A 25,160-nucleotide genomic window follows, 5' to 3' on the forward strand; every position below is an offset into this window, starting at 1 on the left:
TACCTGTCACCATACTCAATAAATTACACAATACCTTCATGAATTAGACACAAAATAAGGAGAAGTGCACCAAATGCAAGATGCTGTCCTCACAGGTATGTAAATATAGATCCTATGTTTAAATTATGAATTTATGCCTATCCTGGCCCTCCCAGGGACTCGATGTCAGGTTATGGGAATGGCCTATCTCCTTCGTTGCTCACAGGCTGGTGTCCTCACCTTGACCCTTTCGCCAATTGGGCCTGCTAGGCTCTGAGTTCAAATCTCAACACTGCCAAAAGATGAATCCTGATGTGAGAAGCCCATCAATTCACCTGTTTTCCTGTCCTGTGAAAGTCCTGGTTGTCAGCTAAGATGGAGAATGCATAGCAAGTCCTATAGCCATAGCAATAGGTTGTCATCCATGTAAACACTATTGTATCTGTAACCATGCTCAGGAAAATACACAATACTTCCATGGATAAGACAGAAAATAAGGAGAAGAAGTACACCAAATACAAGATGCTGTCCACACATGTATATATAGATCCTATGTTTAAATAATGAATTTATGACTACCGTGGCCCATCCTGGGGATCAATGTCAGATCCTGGGAATGGCCTAACTCCTTAGTTGCTCACAGGCTGATGTGTTCATGGTAAACTATTCGCCAATTGGTCCTGCTAAGCCCTGAGTTCAGATCCCAACACTACCAACAATTGGATCATGGAGTACGAAGCCAAGTGTGCAACTTTTTTTTTTTCTCTGACAGTCCAGGTTGTCAGGCATGCTGGAGTACATGTCTACAAATCTAGATGCCATGAAATAGGATGTCATCAATGTAATAAATGGAATGGGTATCATCATAGTAAAATCAATGGTAAATAAATGAATAAAACAAAAAGTACAAGGAACAACCACACGAAATTTGTATGGACTGAACATCCATAGGTAAGTACAAATCCTGTCTTTGCAATGTATATAAATAGTATGTTTTCCAGGGCTGTGGCTTGAATTCAGGCCGAGTACAGGCCTGACTTCCTTATCTTTAAATATGGTGAGTTTCCCCTTCTTCCACAGTGCTGCAGATTTACCCAGACCCTGAGTTCAAATCCAAAGCCTGGCAGAAGAAACAGGGTGGATTGCAAGCAAGGGAGCTAATTTCTTTTATTTTTTTTCCTCAGCAGGGGGCTTGAACTCAGGTCGTGGCAACTGTGCCTCAGCATCAATCACCCTATGCTGGTGTGCAGCCACTGGGCCCACAGCTGATCCTCAGATCCTAGGCGCACAGGCCTTGTGTGGAAAAAAAATGCATAAAAAATGTGGCGCGATGGCCTTTTAACGTTTTCTTTCATTGCCCGGTGACCCGCCTGGGTCTTAACAACATTGTTGCAAAGGGTACTTCACCTTGGACTATTGGAGAAGCCATAGGCCCACATGGCAAGGTAAGTCCTGATTTCGAATCCCCGTCCTGGCACCAACCAATGGCAGGAGATACTAAGAGACTAGTTCCCATCCATAGGAATAAGAATGGAATGTTATCAATGTCATGGTTGAATGAGTTGATCATGAATGATGCTCCTATAAAATTAAACAGCATCATTTCAGGAGACTGATTTTATTTAAATATTTATGAATCATTAAAAGAATAATATTACAGGAATGCAATAATTTCAGGACACTGATTAATTTACTTAATAGTTTGTTAATGATGAGAACAATATCATTGATTACGTGGAGGCATAATAAATACCCAAAAATTGGTAGGAATGTAGTCCATATAACTGAATAATGTATAGACATCTCTGGCACTGTATAAAGATATATATTTATTAGCATACTGCCATCTGCATGTCAATCTGTTCTTATTTTGTCAACTGATGGGGCTCGATCTCAGGTCCTGGGAACTGCCTGTCAGCTCAGTTTGCCCCATGATGGCGTGCTGACACTCACCCATTCATGAATTGGGCCTTGTAGGCCTTGAGTTCAGATGCCAGCACTCCCAAAAAATGAATCGTGGAGTAAGAAGCAGATGGTGACACATGTTTTCCTTTTCTGTGAAAGTCCTGTGTGTCAGGTATGAAGTGGAATACATATGCAAACCTATATCCAATGTAATCAATGTAATCACTATTCTATGTGTCATAATAGTCAATAAAATGAACAGTCAATACATGAATAAAACAAAAAATAAAGTGAATAACTACACTGAACGTAATATGGAGTCAAAATATGTATATAAATATAAATCATATATTTAAAATATATACAAATAGGATGTTTTCTAGTGGTGGGGATCAATTTCAGGCCTAAGGAACAGACTTGAATTTCTTGATGTCAAGGAGGCAAGCTTCGCCTTTCCACACAGTGAAACAGCGATTGTTTAAATGCTTCATAAAGTATTAATTAAAATCGATCAGGGTACCATAATATAATAGCGCATAACTTTGTCCTAGAATCATTCAAGAACTATCCATTCAGTCATGACATACATCACATTCCATTGGTAATCATATGGATAAAAGTGAGTTTCTTAGGATTTCCTGCCGTTTGGAGGTGGCATGACCAGGATTTGAGTTGTGGGCTCCAGCTCCTACTACTTTATCTGAGGATAGAGAACTCACTGGTCTGTCCAAGAACATCAGCAAGACCCATGATTAGCCAGGAACCAGTGGCTCTCACCAGTCCTCCTTGATACTTACAAGGCTGTGATAGGAGGATCATGGTCAAAGTCACCCTAGGCAGGAAAGTCCTTGAAATTCCTGTCCAACTTGTGCCAACAAATCCAGAAGTAGAGCCGTGTGGCTCCAGTGGTAGAGGAACAGCCTTGAGCAAAAGCAGCTCATGGACTGTGCCTAGATCCTGAGTTCTAGATCCAGGACTGGCAATAAACAGCCATATACAACAATCTGTGCAGCCATCAGGCTAAAGCAGGTCAACCTCTTGTTCCCAACTGGATTGGACAGAGTTTCCTGGGAAAAGTTCTGCTGTCACTTGACTCTGCCAATTCTGCCTGAATCACAGGATTCCAGCCACACACCCATTCTTTCATGGTTCTTTCTGAGCAATGGGATACAAGAATGGAGGCCACACCCCATATTCCCCCTTCCCCCCTCCTAACCTGGACCCCACGCCTCTCCTGTGCCCCACACTCTGGCCCAGGCCCTGCCACAAATGTGCCCCAGGGGTGAGTGTGGGTGTTGATCTCAGGATCCCACCCCCATCCCTACTGGCCAGTGTCCCAGGAAACGGGGAGGTGCAGGCTTGGGTGAGGAGTAGGCACCAAAGAGCCCCTGGCCTAGGGCAGTGGGAGCCACACAGCGACACATCTGCACCCTTCTTCTCCCCGGTGTGTACCTAGGGCTTTAGTCAGAGGTGGGGAGCAGCATGTCCATACCTGCCTTCTGGGGTCTTTTCCTTATTCCTGGGGATGATGTTGTTGGATGCAGAAGATAGACACCCCCCCTTGCTGTGTGAGACCTTGTTTTCTGTGCTTGGTCAACGTTTTCAACTTAAGAGGGTCCCAGAAAACCCAGTAGGGAGGGGAAGATGCTGGGTGTCAGAACAGAAGGTGAATATCTGGGAAGACCCCCGCTACATACACACACACATACAATCGGCCTATCCCCCGCTCCCAACTGTCAAAAGTTCTCACAAGGTGATCACATTTCCCAGCTTTACAAGCTTCTGCTGGTGCTCCTGGTCCATCTGGTCTCCAACAAACTCAGGAAATGCACAGCTCTGAGTGTGTGTGTGTGTGTGTGTGTGTGTGTGTGTGTGTGTGAGAGAGAGAGAGAGAGAGAGAGAGAGAGAGAGAGAGAGACAGAGAGAGACAGAGAGAGACAGAGACAGAGAGAGACAGAGACAGAGACAGAGACAGACAGACAGACAGACAGACAGACAGACAGGCAGACAGAGACAGAGAGACAGAGTCAGAGACAGAAACAGAGAGAGTTAGAGGCAGAGACCAGAGACAGAGAGACAGAGACAGGGAGAGACAAAGAGAGACAGAGACAGAGACATATATAGAGAGACAGAGAAAGAGAGGTCATCTTTCTCTTTGTACAGCCTGACTGTACTAAGGTGAGTGATCTGTTGGCAAATTGCAGGTGCTGCAAGGAAGAATGTTCTCTCACCAGTCTGAATGTGTGTGTGTGTGTGTTTGTGCATGTGTGTGTGTGTGTATGTGTGTGTGTGTGTGTGTGTGTGTATACGTAGACGTGGGTTGTAACAAGGAGGCTGGATGCTTCGGTAACTTCTACCTGCTATCTTTGGGAGGTGCATGGGCTTCACAGCTGAAGTCTGGGGTCCTGGAAGGGTGAGAGGCTTGAAGGGGACTCAGCATTGTTAAATTACAAGAACAAGGGATCTCTGTTCCCTGGAGCTGCGTACTCTCTTGGGCCTGGTTGGTGGCAGTGGGAGTTTGGGAGGACCTGGGAGTGTGGCCCTAAGGTGGTGGCTTCCCAGGAGAAAAGAGAGACTGGCCAACACATAGTAAGGATATAAGCCCTGCTAGTATGGAGTGCAACAGCTTAGCTCAGACTCCAGGTCTTCTCATCATGACGTCTGATGGGCGAGGCCAATCCTATTTTAAATCCTGAGCTGTGATCTTCAGATCTCAGCCTCCTGAGTAGCTAGGATTAGAGGTATGAGCCTCTGACACTGGGCCTCTGGTTAGTTTTTGTATATTAGGGTTTGACCTCAAGGCCTTAGGCTTGCCAGTCAGGTCTTCTAACATTTGAGCCAAGCTTTTATGTCTTGGGCATTTCTGAGATGGAAACTGAATATATTCTCAGGCTGGGCTGGATCATGATCCTCCTATCTGTGACAGGCATGCGCCACCAGGCCTTGTCCTCTGTAATTAGAATGGTAGACAAGTGGTGCCATGCTCAGTCATTGGTTTAGATGGATTGTCCCAAACTCAGTCCATGGCAGCTGATTCTTTACCACAAGTGAAGCTCTGGGTTGGGCCTCGACCATTGGACTTCAATCTCCTCATGTGACAGTTGTTAAGAAACAAGGGATTAATACAGAGGGATCTCTAGAGCAGGGCCAGGCACAAAGGGAGGGGCCTTCAGATACAGTTCTTAGCAATTCTGTGAGCATATGACAGGAAGATACCCAGGAAGAGATCAGATGGTGTGTGTTATTAATCGTGCGACAGGCATGGGATTATGAAACAAAACATGGTTTCTTTCATTATTACCCTATCCGCATGAGGGAGGGGATCCTTCACTTTTTTCACTTTTGCAGCTGGGGAAACTGAGGCACAGAGTAGCCGAGTGACCTATTCATGACTCCCAGCTGAGAGGAAGCTCGGCCTGACTTCTCTGCCATGCTCCCTAGGACAATGGGTGCTATTCAGTCCAGGTCTTGTGGTGGGAAGTCCACTTCTTGTCAGTCGTGGGGCTTGAACTCTGGGCCTGGGCACTGTCCCAGAGCTCCTCAGCTCAAGGCTAGGGCTCTACCACTTGAGTCACAGCAACACTTCCGGTTTTCTGGTGGTTCTTTGGAGATAGTCTCACAGACATTCCTGCCCGGGTTGGCTATGAACCGTGATCCTCATCTCTCAGCCTCCTGTGTACTTACGATTATAGGTCTGAGCCACCTGCACCAGGCTTAAGTGTAATTCTGACATTCTTTCAATCTCTCTCTCTCTCTCTCTCTCTCAGAACTTGTTGAATGGGTGCTGGAGGAGGTGACCCAGCGTCCCCATGTGGCTGGAACCAAGGTGGCCCCCTCATTCTGGAGGTGTGCTGTGGGTTAGGAGATGTCTTGATCAGCCTGTGTACCAGCTCCATGAGGTAAGCCCTTCTGTGCCTGGCTAGAACAAGACGGTTATTCATTGTCCATCTAGCCTTACTGGATTCAGTATTACGTTCAATGTTCTTTTTTAGCAAAAAGAAATTCTGGCCAAAATTATGATACATAGTTAAAGAATGAAAATGTAATGCCATCTTAAGAAAGACATTTAGGGCTCTGGGAAAGTGGCTTCATGGTATGGTGATTGCCTAGCATGCACGAAACCCTGAGTTCAATTCCTCAGTACCACAAAAACAGAAAAAGAATCACTGGAAATGGTGCTGTGCCTCAAGTGGTAGAGGGTTAGCCTTGAGGGGAAAAAAAAGCTGAGGAATAATTCCCTATCCCTGAGTTTAAGCCCCATGACTGGCAAAACAACAACAACAACAATTTAGTAAATGAAAATAAAGAATCCATACTAGGAATATATAATTGCTCATTCCATACTGATACCTGACAATAGTCCCTAAATCATGCACTTTATCTATATTAGGATACTGTGTTGAAAAAAAAAAAAGTTTTGTTCATAAGGTCACAGCAATTAATGCCAGGAATGTGCTTAGATGCCAGGTGAAGATTAATTCAGGAAATTCAAAGATTCGAGGCTTTTGAGTGTTCACTGCTAATCACAATGAGAAGGGTAGTCTAAGTGAGATTTGGAAACCTCTTTGGTCAGTCAGGTCACCAAAATGGCAGAGGCTAATTAACAGTTGTGACAGAAGAGAAGGAATGACTCCAGATGGAAGGAATAAATGATAGTAACTAAGGTTTAGCACAAACCATTCTAGGGAACCATTTTTGGTTATTGAAGAACTAGTTATCAACTAGGCATATTCCTCATTGCCTTTAGCATTCTAAATCTCTTAGGCTAGTTCTTAATCTCTGTGTGATAAATATATCTCTTTCTATGCTGTTCTTTCATACCTGATCTCCTTTGCTTTCTTTTTTATTATTTTTTATTGTGAAAATACTGTGCTTTCTAAAAATATGTCTTTCTCAATTTCTCTATGGATATTTCCTGATAATAAATATACCTACAAAGATGGAAGAGGCTGCTAATGTAAGGGTCCCATAGCTCCTTTGTCATTAATGTAACAAAATGGCGAAGGAAGACATATTTTTGCTACCTCAATTATTCTAAAAACTGCAATGTCACATCTTTTGATTCAGATTTCTGTTCTTGTATACTTAGTGTCATTAATTGCACTAAATACAAATAGGAGCTAGGTGCTGGTGGCCCATACCTGTAATCCTAGCTACTCAGGAGCCCGAGGATTGTGGTTCAAAGCCAGCCTGGTCAGGGAAGTCCATGAAACACTTGTCTTCAATTAACCACCAGAAATCTGGAAGTGGTGCTGTAGCTAAAGTGGTAGAGCACTGGACTTGAGCTGAAGAGCTGAGGGACAGTGCCCAGGATCAGAGTTCAAGCCCCATGACCAACAGAAAAAGTGCAAAAATGACTAGGTTTCCCCAAAAGGAACGACTAAGTCAATAGTAATCTTCCCAAGCAAAGAAAATAATTCCAAAATGATTCAGTGCACCTACTTTTGCTGAGTTACTTAAGTTATGGATTCTTTGCTGAACATATTCTCTTCTTTTAAAATTGTCAAATATTAGCTTTATTATAAACTTAATCTAGTATTTCTCGGTTCAAAAGAGAAGTCCATAAGTTGATGTCACTTGCATTTATTACTATCTCAGTTCAAAACCAACCCAGACAGCAGAGTCTGTCAAAATCTTATCTTTAATTAAAAACCATAAAAGGCAAAAGTGGAGTATTGGTTCAGTCAGTAGAGTACTAGCTTTGGGGGCAGGTGGGCAGGAAAGACAACTGTACAGGACAGGTTCCAACCTCTGATTTCAAGCCCCAGAACCAGCACAAACTAAACAAACAAGCAAACAAAAGAAACCCCAGGTATTTCTTTGGGACCCTCCTTATAGGAGTACTCGTCTGAGAAGAGGCTCATTTTACTGATCTTATTCATTGGATCCTGCTTTTTTGAAATCCTTATTGCTATGGAAAACTCAGGACCAGACTAAAGGAATTGATAACTGACTCCTGCAAAAAGAGAATCATCTCAGGAGTGAAACATCCATCCATAAGATACATTAAAATCTCCATGCCTTTGTTCCTTTGCAGGAGAACACTTGTAAAACGAAGTTATATCCTTTGTTCTATGCTGGCCTTCAAATGGTATATTGTTTCCTTTTGTAATACTCTCAACAAGAATTTTATAGACAAGTTTTATATGAGTAAAGGACACACTCAAAAAAGTCAGGTACAGAGTTTCTTTCAAGCCTTGGATTCTTTTCTTGTATAATAAAAAGAAAAACAAAAGTTAACTTGAACTTTGTCATTCCTCTGTGTTCAATTCCTCTCCTGGGATCAGTTTACACTTCCAGTAACAGTTACTTCCACTTACTTCCAGTAACAATCTATGGTGCTGCTCCAGATAAAATTAATGTTTTCTGGCTTCATTGAAATAGCACAAGGACACCTTTGGACATGTGGTAACACGTGTTTCAGAGACGACTTAGTAAATAGAAAATGTGAAATTTAAATTGCTTATAAATACATTATCCATGAGTATATTGAGTCCAAACTTCTTAAGTGCTCTGTAAATTAAGGCGAATTTTAAATGGGAAGAAGGTTTTCAGATCATTTTTTTGTGAGTGTATGTGCTGTGCATTAATTTCTCAAGTGTACATGGGTTAAAAGTAGGAGACCCAATAGCAATAAAAGGAGAAAGAGTAGTTCTGTGTTTATGTATAAGGGTCCAATACAATAGAGAAGACTCTACAAATAAGACAACATTGAAACAATAAAGTCAAGTACAGCATGTACAGTTATGGGAGTGATATAGAGAAAGCATTACTCCTAAGTGGAACATGAAGCATGAGGCCACTCCCTTTCTAAATCATGCTTGCTAATCACGTAAATTTGTAAAAAGTAGTGTGGAAGAATGATCCCGTTTCTTTTTTTTTTTTTTTTTTTAAATTTTATTTTATTTTATTTGAGAACATACTGTACAGAGGGGTTACAATTACATGGTCAGGATAATGCATACATTTCTTACCAAGCATTGCAGCCTCCTCCTTTGTTTACCCTTCACCTCCCTTCCCAGCCTCCCCCCTCCCCCCACCCAATCATACCCCCCCTCCCCCCCCTCCGACATTGTAAAGCTGGTTTTGACATGACATTTTGTACTTCTCATTGTTGCAACAGGTCCACCTGAATCCTTAAATGACTTGTTTGTCCCCATCTCCTCCACAAGTTATACTGACATCAAATATAGTGAAAGCAGGGGTTACACTGTGGGGGAGGGACATACAAAGCAACCAAGAAATAATCTTATAAATTCGTTAGAAACACATGCATGAAAGAAACAAAAACATTAAAATACATATTTGAGGGTTCGTTTTCCTAACATCACATTCTCTGACTTTTTCCGCTTGACTCATACCTATACTAGATATTGCAAATAAGGGAAACCATGGGACCTATGTTTCTTTGGGCCTGGCTTACTTCACTTAATATAATTTTTTCCAAGCCTTTCCATTTCCTAACAAATGGGGCAATGAATGATCCCGTTTCTAATGCAAGTCAGATATATGATCATGGACTTAACTGGAAAAAAAGAGTCCATATTGAGAGAACAGGGATTATACTAGCAATGAAACTGGTGGATAAGATCACATTAAATTTCTTTCATTTTGTTATATTCTTTTTTGCTGTTGTTGGTCGTGGCAATTCACTTCTGGCACTGTGTGCTGTCCCTCTGCTATTCAGCTCAAGGCTACTGCTCTACCACTTGAGCCACAGTGCCACTTCCAGTTTTCTGGTAATTATTGGAGAAAAGAGTCTCCAGTACTTTCCTCCCCGGGGCTGGCTTTGAATCCCAATCCTCAGATCCAACCACCACTAGGCTTGCGATCACCTTTCTAACAGTGTACACTCAGGATATGTAATATGTATGTTCATCTAACTTTATATGAATTCTTGAGTTAAAAATGTGGGCTACATGTTAGGCTTTACACTCACAAAAAATGTTTGTATCTTAAAAGTTGATACTCCTGGAAAAATAAAACCTAAGGGTGTAAAGGATTCTGGGAAGTTCAGTTTGCATCCAGCCTTGGCAGAACAGGCTTTGAGACACTACCTATAATTAATCAGCCAAACCTGGAATCCCAGTCATGAGCAAGATTGCTGAATAAGAGCTTGAGGCTTTTGCATAAATACATACAAACATACACATACACGGAGAGGCACTTATATGTGCACACACAAATACAAAATGAAACAATTCTCAGAATATGTAGAAAAGTTAGAAAACAATAGAAAATATGTCTTGAGTAAGACTACAATCAAGTGATAATTTTTAGTGTTAGAAAGCCCTCAAGTGAACTTTCTTTTAAAAAGTTGAGAATATTACATAGCTAGGGACCAGAGACAGTAAGAGATTCAAGTAATCATTATTAATGGGATTGGATCCATGGATGAATGAATCAGAAACCCCTTCAAGTACATCTGAAAAAGTTCATATCCTGTGTCAAATGTTAGAACATCTTTGAACATAGTACATAAACAATCTGAGCAGTCAGTCTAGTGGATAAGGTCATAGGAGAAGTTCAGAATTGCTAGTCTTTATCTAAATTAAATAAACCAACAAACACCCCTTCAAGTACATCTGAAAAAGTTCATATCCTGTGTCAAATGTTAGAACATCTTTGAACATAGTACATAAACAATCTGAGCAGTCAGTCTAGTGGATAAGGTCATAGGAGAAGTTCAGAATTGCTAGTCTTTATCTAAATTAAATAAACCAACAAACTATGGCAGGGCAATGTGGTACAAGCCTGGAGACTAAGACAGGAGACCAGGCAGTATACTTTTGTCTCAATGAAGCAATCCAAAGAACAAGAAAGGAATACACAGTTGGAACTTCGGGCTAATTTTGTCACTATGTTTTGAGAAGTCAAGTTTCCTATTGAAATGCAACACATATATAATCCTCACTTGTTTTAAATGCTCTCTTCATTACAGAACATTCCTAGATGCAAAATGGCTCATGATTCCCTCCCCAAATGTTGCTAAAGTAAGTAAGTATCATTCTGTTAGATTCCAAAGAACTGATGAAGGATTACAAAAGCTTAAGCCTAGAGAAATAGCAAAGTATGTCTAACATAGAACTTTGTAGACCTTGCTAAACTAGAATTGAGATTTAAAATGAATATTTTGGTTTTGTTTGTAATTTCATATTTTATAGGCTACTACAAAAGTCTTTTTTAAGTAGAAGGTTTAATTGACAAATTCACAAATGATACTGGCATTCTATTTTACTAGAATATACTTTCAAGAGAGCTATAATTAGAACTTACTGAATAAATAATACCAACAGTTCATGTATAACATGACAATGTGAATAATCTAGACAGAGTTGCCAACAAATGGATGACAGTAATTCATAAATTTGGAAAAAGCACCTTTTTGAGGGTGTGGTAATATGCTGTGAAGAGAGTAATTGTGTGATATCTTCTTTCTTCCTCCTATATGCAACACAGGAAGCCATTTCCTTAATTACGTGCCTCTTTATACATTGAGAAAAATGCTAGGTTTGGAGTTTGCTTTCATTTCTGTTTTTGTTTTATTGGCTTGTCCTAAAGCTTGAACTCTGGGCCTGGACACTGTTCCTAAGCCTATTTATGCTCAGTGCTCCTGCCCTACCTCTTCAACCTCAGTGCCACTTGTGTCTGGCTTTTTCTGAGAAGTTTGTTGGAGATAAGAATCTAAGAAACCTTCCTGCCTGAGCTGGATTTGAACCATAATTTTCCGATCTTAGCATCCTGAATATTTATGATAGTTAAAAAGTAAAATATAAATAATATTTGCAAGTGTTCTGAACTCAAGAATACCACTGGGGGGAAAAATGATGCAGCTCAGTTTATTGTGGCGTTCTTTCCAGAACTTTTAAAAGTTAAGGGTTTCCATATAATTAATCTCTTTTCAGTTTTAGTATGAGAAAGTACTAAATTTATTCTTTTTTCAAAATATTGGCAAGTATATTGTGAAAATACTGTCTAGATGGAAAACATTCAATTTGATGACCCTCGGATAAAGAAAGGGTAATTAATTCAAATAAAATGCCAAATAGTTTTGATTTTTAAAAAGGTACTACATAAAGAATAATATTTACTATACCAATACAGTGAAATTATATTTTATGCAGCTTATTTTTAAAATTTTATTATCAAAGTGATGTACAGTGTGGTTACAATAATTGTAAGGTAGTGAATGCATAATTTTTCAAAGTTGTTACCTCTCCCTCATTTTTCTCACAGTTTTCCTTCCCCCTTTCACCCCTCACAAGTTGTAATGTCCATTTCCAACATATTGTCTTGTGAGTATTGCTATTGCATTGGTTTGCCTTTCTGTTTTCTCTCACCATTTTGTTGTTCCTCTTCCCTTCCCTAGTTAAGGTAAATGTATACACAATACACAGGGTACCAAAACCAAAGACAGCAGGGAGAAACCATAGGGAAATCATAAAGAAAATAGCAATTATATAATACATCAAAAACAAAAACCACAAATAAAAATCTGTTTCCATATCTTGGAGTTCATTTTTCTCAGCATCAGCTTATATGGTCATATACACACATAACAATGCCACTGGAAAATAATAGTTGCATGAACACTAAATCATGAAAATGACATGTTAACTTTTTGATGGTTAATGTGGTATTAGGATTGGTGAATTCGCGATTCTGATAAAGGAATTTCAAGAGTTTTAAAGTTATGACAGCTAAATTTTAATTGTTCAAAATTTTTATCACCTTAGCCTATTAAGAAAATTTAAAATTGCCTGGGAAAAGAGGCTTTCATGCAAAGAAATCCATGGAGACTTAGTAGAGAGGAAGCAATGTGGGTAAAGATGGCTCTTTTTGCCACTAAACAAACAAACCTCAGAAAACTTGCTATAAATCCTGTAGGTTCCCTTGAGAATTGTCATTACCCAGGAAATATACTCTCACTGTGTGAAACAAGGTTGTAGTGGAATTTAAATTCAAATTCTTAAAAAAAAAATAAGATATCAAAATTTGTGAATCAACCTTTAATTATCAAACAGATAATTTAGGTCGGGCTGGGAAGGTGGCTCAGTGGTGGAGATCTTGCCTTGCATGTCTGAGGCCCTGGTTTCGATTCGTCACCACCAAATAAGCAAAAAGAAAAAGCTGGAAGTGGTGCTGTTGCTCAAGTGGTAGAGTGCTAACCTTGAGCTGAAGAGCAGAGGGCAGCACCCAGGCCCAGAGTTCAGGCCCCAGGACCGGACCCCCCCCCCCAATAAAAACAAAAAAAAAACAAGATAATTTGGGTCAATATATTTAGGGAGAAAATGCCCTCTACAATGAAAGAGAGTATTGGGTTTACACTTTTCTGTTTGTAATACTTTCCACGATGTCTTTGCACGTGAAGCACTAAAATACAGAAAAAGATGTGATTGGGTACTTCAAACCAATGATTTCATATTTCTAAGTGGCTCACAAAATATAATATCCTTATTAACATGAGATAGTGAAGAATTCTCTAATTACATAAGCCAAAAGTTTTGGGTTCAGGAACTGGGAAGGTGGCTCTGTGGTAGAGCGCTTGCCTTGAACTGAAGAGCTGAGGGACAGTGCCCAGGCCCAGAGTTTCAGGCCCCATGACCTGACCCCCCAACCCCCCAAAAACGTTTTGGGTTCAGAAAAGAATTTAGCAAATGGGAAAGTTTAGAAAATAGTGTTCTTAGAAGCCCTAGCTAAGTGTATTGGCTTCAGCAGTAGAGGGAGGCCAATATAAATTGTCTTAATATTTTTGCTACCTAAAGTCATTTTACAGAGCCTATTTGGCTCACTACAATGCAGAACTGATTGAATGAAGACAAGAAAATAAATTCCACATCCAAATGAGGCAACTTAAAAGAGCTTTAAAAGAGAAACTATGAAGATGGAGCTGTGGCTGAGGCTTCACTAGACTTCAAGCCAAGAAGCTGTGATTAATTGGAAATCAGGAAAGAGCTAAGAGGAGGACATAGAACTAGGACACAGAAGCGTTGTTCTTTTGTAACCAACCTGTCTTCCAAGGTATGGGTGATTTAACTCGATTCTTCTCCATACATCTTGGTGAGCAAATGCAAGAACAAGATAAAAATAATATACTGAAATAGTTTTGCAAAGAATAACTTCACTGTTCGTGATATGATATCTAAGGAGATTCTTAAGAGAGAAGATAAAAACGGAGTATTTTTTGGTTTCCTCTGAGCATCTTGTTAGCAAAATATATCCTTGAGGTTAAAATTGATTGAAACAAAAAGTGATGGAGTACTTATTTTTCTGGGCAATTTAAACACAAGAAGACTTTCGATGTAAAAGAAAAAAGAAAAAAAATAGCCAAGTATTTGTGTCTCAGCTTCTTGGACTGGTTTTCTGGAGACAAATTTTGCATTAGATTTGTCCTCATTGACATAGATATTGTTTCATGTAACCAAATGCAAGAGGAAAGTTTAATGGACTCGCTTAGTCAATCAAACAGCATAATCAAAAAATGGCAAATAATATTTAGTGAATTATTTGACCAATTACTTTGCTAGAATAAAGAAGGAAAATGTAATTCAAAATCAATTGACCTAAAATTATGAATAAAAAGTAGTGAAGAGAGATGAGAGAAAAAATAGAGTATTGTTTTTCTATAGTGGAGTAATGGGTTCTTCAGGTTGTTTCTTACATTCCATCTTCACAAGCTATCAGTTGTGGCTCAGTACTGGAGTATCCAGTTCAGACAAAGAGAACTCACAGAAGAAAGATAATATTTGCAGCAGATGTAGGTGATTTATAACCTTAGATAATCTATTTAAATCTGTTCAGAATCCTCCTCTACGCCAAACTGCCCTCTTGGAACAGTTTTGTTTGCTTTTACCAAGACTTCCTCGATTAACTGCTTAAAATTTTTGAGAGCTCATATTCATACTCTCTAGAGATTGCTGTTTGGTTGTGATTTTTTGTGTTTTTGTTTGTTTTTGTGTTTTTTAACTGAATTTCCAAAGTTTGTGCCAGTGTCTTACAATTAAATATGTCCACCTAATTATCCATTGCTCCTGGATCACAGTGACTCCTTCTATCATTCTCAACCACCCCCTTCTCCAAGATTTATTTCTGATTTACCAATTCTTTTCTCAAATGTGTACATTGAGTATTCTAATTGTACTTGCTCCTTGTTCCATTTTTCATTCATTCTATGTCTTTACTATTATTCCTCTCTGGTTTAAACTTCCCGACAGTCATTCTGTTAAACTGTCTGTTAATACTTTGAAAGGTTTATATACATTCCATGGAGTTTCAGTCCTGCATATACTTGAACTGATGTCAACTTATATTTCCATAATTAATTCATCTGCAGTAACAATTTGCAAGACTGGAGACTTGAAACACCTAGACATGATTATATTATCATCCATTTGAAGAGTAATCTTTAGTCAACAAGAAAGTTTAAAAATGGTTTTGAATGTATTCTTAACTACCAATTTCTATAAATGGCTTTGTACAATGGTGTGTGATTATTTTATTTTACATGGGATAAGACTTTCTACTACCTATAACTTTTGGAAAAAGAAGAAAACTAACATTCACTACTATAGAGGAATATGATAGAAATAGAAGATAGATTTGGTCACATCTCAGATGAGTACCCATATTCAAGCCTTGAAGACATATTTCTTACTATGTTAGTCAGAGGGAAAACAAAACAACATATGATAAGGCAAGTATTTGTGACTTTTTAAAATGTCCCTTATTAAGTGATAAAATTTACTTTATTAGCTAACGTTTGGGGTTGAAATATGGGAGGTTGATCTATTTAACAAATTTCTGAAAGGCACCTACTGAACAACACAAATGATGCGTGGTACTATTTCTACACTTTAATGAATGGTTGAACCTGTTTGGCATTAGTGCTGGGTAAATAAATCAACTCTATTGTAACTTGCTCCCTAATACTTGAAAAACTTGTAATGTCACTAAGGGTCATCTGCTTATCAAATGTAATTTTGTCAAGTGTGATTTCAAAAAGTTTATTTGAAAAGGAATACACTTTCAGGAGATTAAATGTAGGTTGGTTTGAGAATGACAACATTTTTATATTACAGAACCAAGTTGTACTAAAGTACCAGTGTTTTGAAGCACAAACAATCTTCTCAATTAGTGTTTTGCTGAATTACATTTGACCTCTAAGTCAAGTTTTCCTGACCTTGGTAGATCAAACACGGATCTGTCCTTCCAGGAATTATTTTTTGGGCCCACTTATGCTAGACTGAAATATTACATTAATCATTAGGGGAGTGGTATTAAAAATAATCTTGTGACACTTTCTGATCTTGTTCATTCATATGAGCTGGTCATCTGTAAATTGAGTTTGAAATACAGTACTTTCTCTCGATTCTGTGACCTCATCTTTCATTTTAAATTGCCTTCCATTACACAATTGCTTGCTGCCAATTCTTGTGTCTCAAGGAAATGGGGCCCTGAAATATTATAAGAAATGAAAAATTGGGATGGATTTTCAGTTACTTTCTGCTGGCATGTTGCATAAGCCTAGGTGAGAAGTCTTGCCCCTGTTATCTGATGATGCAGGGAACTCAGCCATAAGATACTACGACCAATGGGTCTATAGAAGAATAAAGTCTTTTAGATATCATATCAGCACAATTGGAGTGTAAGCTGTAGGAATGCTTCAGAATTGTGGGCAAAAACATTTTGGGACCAGCGAGTTAAAATAATAAACAGAGCATCAGAGTAAAATCTCTTACAGATTAGAGGAAAACAACATTGATTTTTAACAATGTGAATTCAGAAGACCACAAAAACTTAGAAGATCTCACAAGTTTATACCAAAGACATTGCATTGATCCTTTTTATATTCTAATATATATTCTAAACTTAATTATTTATATTTCAATTCTATTTATTGGAATAAATAAATATCAATTTATTTGTCAAATTATCAATTGATTTTAGTAAGTTTCACTGTGTGAAATATAAATTCAGCACATATAAATATAAAATATATAATTATAGATAATATAATAAAAAGGGGCACATGTTTTGCATTGTTCTGTTGTGGTTAGAGGATCAAAAGCAACTCTGTTTTAAAGTATTATTCCATTATCTCTACCTCAGTGTTTGGTAGAGTTAGACTTAAACCTTTAACTTTTGTAGATTTACAGACTGGAGGCAAGAGGAAACATTACCAATTTAAGGCCTAATAACAAGGAGAAACATATGGGCTTCTCCTGGAGCTATGAAAATATTTGGTGATAGAAAGGCAGTAGTGTAAGTTCCTGCCTGGTTGGAAGGTAGACAGGCCAGGAAATTAGTTAATCATGCATATGAACAATTTTTTCACCTTCTTGGCTTTAGCAACTGTTGAAATGGTAGGTATAATAAACAATTATATTTTGATAAAAACCTTCTAGTCTGAGCAGTTCTGTCTGAAATGTTCAACTTTCTAGGATCCCTTGTAACTAAGAGTTGTTTTGTTCAAGTAAGACAATTTATGCTGTCAAGGTAAGATATTCTGGTTGATCCTACATGGAAGAAGGGTAAAGTGTCAGGTAGACATTTGTGCAAATAAGACTTCATTTGGGAAAATTTCAGCTGCAGAAGTTTAGAAGGAGCTCTTAATAAGGCTAACTTTGAATCCATTAGCTCCACAGAGCTAACTCAGTTGGATAAATAAATACTTGAAAAAGCCATCCCCTTTGGACCTAGCTTAAAATGCTTCAAAGTATGATTAAATCTAAAATGAAAAAGATTTAAAATAGTCATTGACAAAAAATTGCAAATGTAAGCAAACGACTGAACAATATAATTATTTTCCATTATACACAGAATTTTAGGGAAATAAGATCAGTAGCATTGTTAGGAACATCAAGGTTTCCTTGTTACAAATAGGCACCCAAGGATATAATCCTCTATAAATATTGTATCATTAACTATCTAAATTTATAAGACATTACATGCTTCAGCAGCACATATACCCAAATTACAACAATACAGAGATAAACATGGCAATTGCACATGATGATATGAAAATCTGTGAATTATGCCATATTTTTCATTCTTCACATGCAAGAAATGGAAAACAATTATTAAAAAGTTGATTACAAAATCACAAGTGTAACAATACATGTAATTCATATATATAAGTTAGTTTGACATCAGTGTATTAAATCTTCACCTTAGAAAGGCCTTTACATAGCATAATCTTAACAAAACTTTTAAAATTCGACAACATTGTCATTTTATTCCAAAGAAATATACTATAAGCACCTAGTAAAAAAGGAATCTTAAACTGTTTCTGTATTGAACGCAATCTGAAAGGACACATTTATTAATGAACCTATATATTATAAAACAATGTAGTATTCAAAGTCATATCTAGGAAAGAATAAAATAGATTATGGATATTATACAAACAGAATACAGAATATTTTAAAGTATAATTTTTCAGATAAACACCAGAAATATCTTCAGTTTCTTTAGTACTCTCTTCAACAGATAAATTAAAATTATTTCTGATTAAAAAAAGCAAAAACTCGAGGGGGGACCAAGATGGCAATGGGGAAGTAGCAGAATGCCACAGCTTTCCCCAACCAAAAAGAGAATTCAAGTTCCAACGTTTAATCTCCCCAAGAGACCGACAACAACAAAAAGACCAACATCCATTGAAAAACAGGAGGCAGAAAAACAAAAAAATAAAGAGTTAAACAGAAGAATTTCACAACAGAGAAGCATGAACACCCCTCCTCCAACATCTATTGGCCTCACAGCAGCGTGCCAAGCCATGGCCAGCCCGCCTGGTGGGAGCTGCCGGTGTCCCAGAGACACAGGGGGCTGTTTGCAGATCACCTGCACCAAAGCCCCCTGAGGTACCAGTGTCAGACCTGCTAATCATGACGACTGAAGAAACCTCTGAGCAGGGAACTTACACGAACATCCCACCCCTACCCCTCACTCTCCATTTGAGCAGAGAGACTCCATGGGACCAAAGCAACTCTGCCCCATGGCAGGAACCTCAGAGATACACGAGATGCCCACAGAACACCAGAGCAGAAGAACTGAAAGGAACTGGTGTTGATCCGGAGAGCGCAAACAGAAACAAACCCCAGCACTCAGAACCTGCACAGAGGCCCCTCCCCTACCCCTCGAGTGCAGGCCGGAGGCCCATCCCGTGTAGTGGACCCGAATAGCGTCAATGGAGGCAGTGACAGAAGAGAAAAACATAGAGCCAACACCTCTCAGCCCAGCCAAAACCACCTCAATGGAACTCTGACTGCAAGGAAACCAGCAACATACATTACACAGAAACAACTAGCACCAGGGTGAGTACCCTTCAGGGGACAGTGTATTCCTCAAGGGAGACCAGAGCTAGTGGGAATCCCCAAACCCCCTACCCCAAAACCTGCACCACAGGACCCACTAAAACCAGAAACTGTTCAAGAGCTCCACTAGCCCATAGAGCACTCAGCTGGCCACGCTAGAACAAGAGAGACCCTGGAAGGGAGCTTAAACTCCCAAGACAGGAACAGCACCACTGGGTCAAGACACCCAACGGTGGAAGAAATTTGAACTGTGCACTCCAGGCTGTGTAATCTAGGTGGGATACACAGCAGCACAGGTCCAACCGGTGTGCCCCAGGCTGGGGGCCGGGACCAGGCCTGGGGATCCGGTGCCTGAGCAACATAACCACCTCCTCCCAACTGAAATCAGAAGCTGAGCATACGCTTCAGCAAAGGGGAGAAAAACAGGGAAGAGCAGCCCCTGGGAATCATGCCTGTGACAGCAAAAGACCCGGGGGGGTTCAGGACAAGAGGAGCCCAAACCCCACAAGAAACCTACCCATATATTCTAGGCTGGGAATTGGAAAGCACAGGCCGCCAGCACCTGATAATAGTCAGGAGCTTAGTCTGGTAAGGTGACTCAGCAGTACAGTGCTTGTCTTAGGTGCAGGAGGCCCTGGATTTGATTCCTCAGCAACACATAAGCAGAAAGGGCCAGATGTGGTGCTATGGGTCAAATGGTAGGGTGCCAGCCTTGAGCTGAGGGACAGCACCCAAGCCTAGAGTTCAAGCCCACAACTAGCCATAAAAGTAAAACAAAACAAAACATCAGGAGCCCATAGCAGATTCCACCATCTGGGAGAGTACATCCAGCACATCCGAACTTGACAAGAGCACCTGTAGGAACAAACAGGAGCAGTCTAAGCTGCTCAACCCTTCTAAGGGCTGGAACTGCCAGTGATCTACAGCAGAGAGCCGAGAACCCTGTGTGGGTCAGACCAGCAGCTGGAGGTCGGCCCCCAACAGAACCGAGATCAGGTACAGACTCTCTCTACCAGCACAGAAACAGTAACCAAGCAAAGACAGACACCTATTGACCAAGAAAAAATTTCAGATTAGTCTGAAAAAATCCCTGAATCCCCATGAGAAAATCACAGGGAAAGATTACAAGGTTTATCAACACCTAGGATAGCAACCTATCTCTAAATGCCAGCAGCAACCCAGGGGATAGCCCCAGTGGGAGCAAAGTAGGAATGGAAGACAAACACTACATTCAAGAGATGCTGGAGGCAATGACTCAAGAAATAAAGCGAGAAATAGACCAGAAATTGAAAGAAAAAAGGGTCGAAATTTTGAAAGGCATGCAGGAGATCAAACAGGAGAAGCACGCAAAAACAGAGGCAGCTCACACCTCACTAAGCCATGCGGTAAGTGACAAAATAGAGGCAGTACACACCTCATTAAAAGGTGAGATTAGTATTTTGAAAATCAACATCGAATCCATAAATGAGTCCATTTCCTCCATGCAAACGACAATGGAAGCCACAGTTAACAGAATGAACAAAATGGAATGCAGAAGACAGAATACATCAACTTGACCAAAAAATGACAGATATGGAAAAATCACTTAAATTATGCCAAAGGGAAATTCAAGAGCAAGCAGATAGTGCCAAGAAATTTAACCTTCATATACGAAGGTGAAGAATATCAAAGCAAGGGAATGCAACACCTATTCCACAAGATAATTGGTGAAAATTTTCCCCATCTCAAAAAAAAAAATCTTACCTACATAACGGAAGCATATAGAACACCTAACAAGCAGGATGCCAGGAGAAATACTTCTAGACACATCATAGTATAAATGATAGATCTGAATGATAAGGAAACAATCTTGCATGCAGCAAAAATGAAGGAGCTATACTACAACAGGAAAAATATTAGAATCACTACAGATCTCTCCACACAAACACTGAATGCAAGAAAGGCCTGGGAAAGTACCATATGAGCCCTGAGAGCCAATAACCGCCAACTCAGACTGATATACTCGGCAAAGCTAGCATTCACATTCCATGGAGAACTGAAAATTTTTAATAGCGAATTAAATTAATACATAAACATTAAGCCAGCATTCGAAAGACTAATAAGAGGTGGATCACAACCTGAGAAAAGAACCAGGAACAGGGACCTGCACCCAGACAGGCATTAATAGAAGTCTATCTGAGCAAGCACAGGAGGAAAGGAAAGAAGGAAAACAGTGACCATAATGCATCTCTCCATACTATCTCTTAAGATTAACGGGTTAATTCACCAAGAAAAAGAAAAAGAACTGCAGATTGGATCCTAAAACATGACCCATCCATCTGTTGCCTTCAGGAGACCCACCTCTAAGCCAAACATGCAAACAAACTCAGAGTGAAGTGTTGGAAAAGGATCTACCAATCAAATGTCCCTAGTAAGAAAGCAGGTGTAGCAATCCTGATATCGGACAAAATAAACTTGTCATTAAAATCAATACAAAAAGACAAGGATGGACACTACATATTAATACAGGGAACAATACAAGAGGAGGATATTACCATCATCTACTTACATTCCCCAAACATTGGTGCACCCAAATATGTTAAGCAAATACTCTCAAACTTACAGAATAAAATAGATCCAATATGATAATACTAGGAGACTTTAACACCCCACTCTCACCAAAGGACTGGTCTACCAACCAGAGGATTGGCAAAGAAGCTAGCGAATGAAGTGAGGCCATACTTCAAGCAGTACTGACATTTACCAAGTATTTCACCCTAAAAACAACACAGTACACATTCTTTTCAGCAGCTAGTGGTACTTTCTCCAAAATAGACTATATCATAGTTCATGCAAGGAACTTAAGCAATTTCAAGGGGATTGACATAATCCCCTGTATCCTATCTGACCATAATGGAATCAAGCTAGTTCTCAATAACAAAGCATACTGCAGAAATTACTCAAATACATGGAAATTGAACAGCACACTTCTAAACAATGTCTGGGCAATGGAAAACATTAAAGAAAAAATTAAAAATTTCTACAACTCAATGAAAATGAAAATACCTCATAAAGAAACTTGTGGGACACAGGAAAAGCAGTCCTGAGGGCCAAAGTTATTGCCCTCTGTGCCCACATCAAGAAAATAGAGACAGACCAGGAAAATAATCTCATGTTGCAATTAAAACAGCTAGAAAAACATGAAAAAATGGAACGTAAAGTTACTAGACAGAGCCAGATAACCAAACTAAGAGCGGAGATTATTGAAATAGAGATTTGGAGAATCATAGCCAAAATTAACCAAACAAAACACTGGTTGAAAAAAAATAAAATTGATAGACATTTGGCAAGATTAAAAAAGAAGAGAGGAAACCCATATTAACAGGATGAGCGATGCCACGGGAAAAATCTCAACACGTACCCAAGATGTCCAAACAATTTTAACGGATTACTTTCAAAAGTTATACTCTCTAAAGAAAGAAAACCTGGCAGAAATGGATGCATTTTCAGAGAAATACAAATTGCCCAAATTGAGCAAAGAAGAAGTAAGTCAATTAAATTAGCCAATATCCTACAATGAGATACAGGAAGCAATCAGAAGTCTTCTAACAAAAAAAAAGCCCAGGACAAGATGGATTCACAACAGAATTCTATAAGAACTTAATAGAAGAACTAATACCTATACTCCTCAAGCTCTTCAAAGAAACAGAAAAGGAGGGACCTATACCAAACTCATTCTAAGATACCAATAACACACTCATCCCCAAACCAGGAAAAGACTGAACCAAAAAAGAACTACAGGCCAATTTCCTTGATGAACACAGATGCAAAGATCCTTAACAAAATTCTAGCTAACAGAATCCAGAAACACATTAACAAAATACACTAAAACCAAGTAGGCTTCATCTCAGAGATTCAGGGATGGTTTATCATACGTAAGTCAATAAATGTAATCCAACACATCAATAGAGCCAAGGTCAAGAATCACATGATTATCTCCACAGATGCAGAAAAGGTTTTTGATAAAACTCAACATTCATTCATCCTAAAAGCTCTGGAGACAATAGGAATAGAAGGAACATTTCTTAAAAAATTAACAGCCATTTACAACAGACCAATAGCTAAACTATACTTAATGGGAAAAAGCTACAACCAATTCTCTTAAAATCATGAACAGGATGCTCACTGGCTCTACTCCTGTTCAATATAGCCCTGGAATCCTTAGCCAGGTCAATAAGGCAAGAAAAAACATTAAAAGTATCTGAATAGGGAAAGAAGAAATTAAACTATCCCTTTTTGCAGATGACATGATACTATACCTTCACGATCCCAAAAACTCCATCTCCAAACTCTTAGAAATCAAAAATCACTTCGGCAAAGTAGCAGGATACAAAAATCAATCCAATAAAATCAGTTGCCTTCTTGTACACTGACAATGTACAAGCAGAGAGGGAAATAAAGGAAAGCAACCCCATTCACAATAACCTCCCCCAAAATAAAATATTTAGGAATTAACCTAACCAAAGATGTAAAAGAACTATTTAATTAAAACTATAAAAATTTAAAGAAAAAAATTACAGAAAACACTAGGAAATGGAAACACCTCCCAAGCTCTGGGATAGGCAGACAATATAGTGAAAATGGCAATACTGCCCAAATTAATATACAAATTCAATGCAATTCCTATTAAAATCCCAAGGATGTACATCTCTGAAGTACAGAAAACAGGCCAAAAAAATTATATGGAACCACAAAAGACTTAGAATATCCAAAACAATTCTAGCGAATAAAGACAACATGGGAGGGAAATCCATGCCTCACTTCAAACTCTACTATAGAGCGATAATAACAAAGACAGCATGGTACTGGCACAAAAACAGACCCGATGACCAATAGAATAGAATAGAAGATCCAGAAATAAATCCACATGCCTACAGTCAGCTGATATTTGACAAAGGGACCAAAGACCAACAATGGAAGAAACACAGCCTCTTCAACCACTGGTGCTGGGAAAACTGGGCGGCCACATGCAGAAGAATAAAAGTGGACCCCAGCATATCACCATACACCAACATCAACTCAAAATGGATTAAAGACCTTAGCATTAAACCTGAATCTCTGAAACCACTGCAGGCAGAGTAGGAGAGACACTTGAACTTATAGGCACAGGAAAGAATTTCCTGAACAGAGACCCAGGGTCACAACAAATTGGAGCGAGACAAGACAAATGGGACTAACTTAAATAAAAAGCTTCTGCATAGCTAAAGCTATGGCAACCAAGCTAGAAAGACAACCAATTAATTGGGAAAAAATATTTACCAGCAATATATCTGACAAGGGGTTAATATCCAGTATATACAGGGAACTCAAGAAAATAGGCCCTCCCAAACCAAACAAACCAATTAGTAAATGGGCAAGGGAACTAAAGAGAGACTTCTCAGAAGAAGAAATAAAAATGGCAAAGAAACACATTAGGAAATGTTCACCATCCCTGGTTGTGAAGGAAATGTAAATAAAGACAACCATGAGATATGACCTTACCCCAGTCAGAATGTCCCACATCCTCAAGTCAGCCAATGACAAATTTTGGAGGGGATGCGGAGAAAGAGGAACCCTACTACACTGCTGGTGGGAATATACACTTATACAACCACTCTGGAAAACAGTCTGGAGAGTCCTAAGAAAGCTAAATATTGACCTCCCTTATGATCCAGTCATGCAACTTCTAGGCATCCATCCTGAACAACAGCTATCAGTATAGAAGGACACATGCACCTCCATGTCTATTGCCGCACTGTTCGTAATAGCCAGGATATGGAAACAACCCAGATGTCCCACCACAGATGAATGGATCCCAAAATTGTGGTATCTATACACAGTGGAATATTATGCAGCCATTAGAAATGACAAAATAATGGCATTTGCAGGGAAATGGATGTAGCTAGAAGGTGATCATGTTGAGCAAGGTAAGCCAAGAGCAAAGAG

General features: G+C 39.2%; 1 pseudogene; it reads left to right on the forward strand.

Moving 5' to 3' along the window:
- The first annotated feature begins 17,831 nt into the window (after nt 1–17,831).
- LOC122096938 lies at nt 17,832–17,930 on the forward strand (annotated as a pseudogene).
- Nucleotides 17,931–25,160: the final 7,230 nt, after the last annotated feature.

The sequence above is a fragment of the Dipodomys spectabilis genome, unplaced genomic scaffold (assembly GCF_019054845.1).
Source record: "Dipodomys spectabilis isolate Male_0828 unplaced genomic scaffold, ASM1905484v1 ptg000404l, whole genome shotgun sequence".
In the NCBI taxonomy this organism is placed as follows: Eukaryota; Metazoa; Chordata; class Mammalia; order Rodentia; family Heteromyidae; genus Dipodomys; species Dipodomys spectabilis.